Source organism: Bison bison, unplaced genomic scaffold, assembly GCF_000754665.1.
Source record: "Bison bison bison isolate TAMUID 2011002044 unplaced genomic scaffold, Bison_UMD1.0 scf7180017864516, whole genome shotgun sequence".
NCBI classification, from domain to species: Eukaryota; Metazoa; Chordata; class Mammalia; order Artiodactyla; family Bovidae; genus Bison; species Bison bison.
This window is the reverse complement of record NW_011495069.1, coordinates 7,198,339-7,201,707: the sequence shown is the minus strand read 5'-3', so window position 1 is coordinate 7,201,707 and position 3,369 is coordinate 7,198,339.

Sequence of the window (3,369 nt, the reverse complement as noted above, 5' to 3'; positions counted from 1 at the left end):
CTCGGGGAGTTAGTGATGGACAGGGAGGCCTGGCGTGCTGTGATTCATGGGGTCGCAAAGAGTCGGACACAACTGAGCGACTGATCTGATCTGATCTGATGTAGCTAAAGCTGGAGGCAAACTGTGCATCTACCATTAAGGAGACAAATGAGAAAACGTGGCCTTTGATGGCACATTGTACAGTGGTTAGAAATGATGAACCGGATTTACATTCAGCAGTATGACTGTATCATAAATACGTTCAGTGAGAAGGTAAGAAGCAGAATTCCAAAGCACATTTTTGTAAACTTATGTACATTCAAAACATTTATTCTTAAATGAACACTATATTTTTCAAGACACCTTCATTCACTCCATCACGTATTCAATACTATTCTTTAATACTTATTATGTGTCAGGCACCACTCCTGACATTGAGGATATAGTAGCAAACTAAGAAAATTGTGCTTTTTCTAGAACTTATATTCTACTAGAAGAAATGAGATGATAAAGAAAAATAAATGAGAAACACAAGATGGAGACTGTGGATGCAGGAGATGTGGTATCTTTTTTAAGAGACTCACTGTATTTTTCTATTATTTACTTTTGGTTGCACGGTTCTTTGTTGCTGCACTTGGACTTTCTCTAGTTGTCACGAGCAGGGGCCACTCTTCGTTGTGGCTTCTCATTGCAGTGGCTTCTCTCGTTGCGGAACATGGGCTCTAGAGCACTCGGGCTTCACTGGTTGCGACACTTGGGCTCAGTGGTCGTGGCGCACGGGCTTAGTTGCCCCATGACATGTGAAATCTTCACGGACCAGGGATCCAGCCGGCCTTAGAAGGAAGATTCTTATTCACTGTTCCACCAGAGAAGTCAGATATGTGCTATTTTTTAATACAGGGTGGCCATGGAAGTCCTCTCTGATAAGGGAAACTCTTTAAGAGAAGGAACAAGATTGGATATGTGGGGGAGGAGAACTCTGGGCAGAGAACAGCATGTGCAAAGGTCCTGAGGTGGGAGTGTGTTTGGCATATTTTAGAAACATTAAGGAGGCCAGCGCGTGGTCAGAGTAGTGAGAGAGTGAGTTATAGGGAGTGAGAGGTGTGGCAGGCGAGGTCACACAGGGCTTTACAGGTTGTGGCATGCACTTAGGGTTTTGCTTGGAGCAAAATGAGAGGCTTTTAGGGGAGGAGGGAAATGATCTGGCTTATTTTTAAGGAATTACCATGCTTTTTGTGCAGAGCTAAGACTGGGGAAGCATTAATGAGGGATTACAGTGATCCAGGACAAGGTGATGGTGATTTAGAAGAGGGTGGAACGAGAGATGTGAAAGGCCAATCTTTAGAGAAAAAAGGAAAAGCTACCAGAGAATATCTTTAAGGACTATGCTATGCTAAGTCACTTCAGTCGTGTCTGACTCTGTGCGACCACATAGACAGCAGCCCACCAGGCTCCCCCGTCCCTGGGATTCTCCAGGCGAGAACACTGGAGTGGGTTACCATTTCCTTCTCCAATGCATGAAAGTGAAGAGTGAAAGTGAAGTCGCTCAATCGTGTCCGACTCTTAGCGACCCCATGGATTGCAGCCTACCAGGCTCCTCCATCCATGGGATTTTCCAGGCAAGAGTACCGCAGTGGGGTGCCATTGCCTTCTCTGATCTTTAAGGACTAGGATACCTCAAACAAAATATTTTCAGAAGTGCTAAGCATAAAAGAAACAAATTTGACTACATTAAATGAAAAACATTTGTTCATCAACAGATACCACCAAGAGTAAAAGGACCAGCTGTAAACTGGGAGAAGAGCGAGGATTTTTAAAAAGAGCAGACAATTTATGAGTGAATGGGTGTTGAGGGAACTGGAGGTACCACGGATGTTGTTGAGGGTTTTGGCCTGAGCACTCGGAAGATTGACAGAAAGACTGGGGAGAGAGTCAGTTTAGGTGAAAAAACCAGGAATTCGGTTTGGACGTTCAGGATGCCCGTTAGGCATCAAAGTGGAGGTATTAGGAGTCTATTGCCCATTTGTCTAGAATAGAATTCAGGGGAGAGGTCTGAGGTTACACTTTTGGAAGCTGCAGTAGATAGAAGGTATTTAACTCATGGGATTATTTTTTTTTTTTTTTTTGGATACAGTATGTATTCTTGTATCTCACTTCTTCTTTTTTTAGTATTTATTTATTTGACTGCACCAGGTCTTAGTTGAGGCACCTGGGACCCTCGAGCATCCTTGCGACATGTGGGGTCTTTAGCTGGGGCACACAGGGTCCCTAGCTGCCGCACACAAACTCCCAACTTTAGCATGTGGGATCCAGTTCCCTGATCAGGGATGGGACCTGGGCCCTCTGCATGGGGAGTGAGGAGTCTCAGCCACGGGACCACGAGGGAAGTCTCTAAATCAGGGGATTTTCTTTTTTAAGGTTATTTATCTATTTTTAAATGAAACAAAGATGAATATTTTAATGATAAAAGGTACAATTCACAAAGAAGATAGACATCATAAACCATTAGACACTTTAACAACAAAGACACAAAGATACATAAAGCAAAAATTAGAAGAAAAATATAAGGGAAAAGAAAACATATAATCATAGTGAGACAAACTAACATTTCTCTGAGAATATTTTATCAAATGCAGAAAAAATAAGAATAGGACCATCTTGACTGATGTCATTAATAATTTCAATATAATAGGTTTGTGTTTAATTAATTTATATTAATCATACCCTATACAAAAGGTCAAGGAATTAAATGAAGTCACCAAGGGATGAGCAAGAGAAACTGAGATCAAGCACAGAGACAATTCTTTATTTAGAAGGAGGGAAGGTGGTGAGGAGCCAGCAAAGGGGGCTGGAAAGAAATGGTCGCTGAGGTTGGAAAAGAACCAAGAGAGGGTAGGATTCTGGAGGGCAAGCAAGAAAGTATTTCCAGAAGGTAGGAGCGATAGGCTGTGCGCAGTTCTACTGATAAGTTGATAAAATGAGCCAGGACTGAATAGTGTTGGTAAAGTTAACTTAATGCAATGATGAAATTAAAAGCCTCACTAGAAAGGGCTCTAGAGAGACAAGGAGAAATGGGTAAAGCAACTAGAGACAGCACTTTTTCTGTGTGTGTAGCGGGGCTTGGAACACTTGAGAACTCTATTTCCAGTTACCACCTCTGCTCTCCATTCAAACAGTAATATAAATAGAATAGAAACACACAGCACTCACACACACTCATATACAGATCAGGTCATAAGATCAGCAACTAATCCCTTACCTCCCCAGTCACTCCTGGAGCGGTCAAAGGTTTTAAAAAAATATTTATTAACTTATTTGGCTGCACCTGGTCTTAGGTGCCAAAGAATGCTCAGACTACTGCACAATTGACTCATCTCACACGCTAGTAAC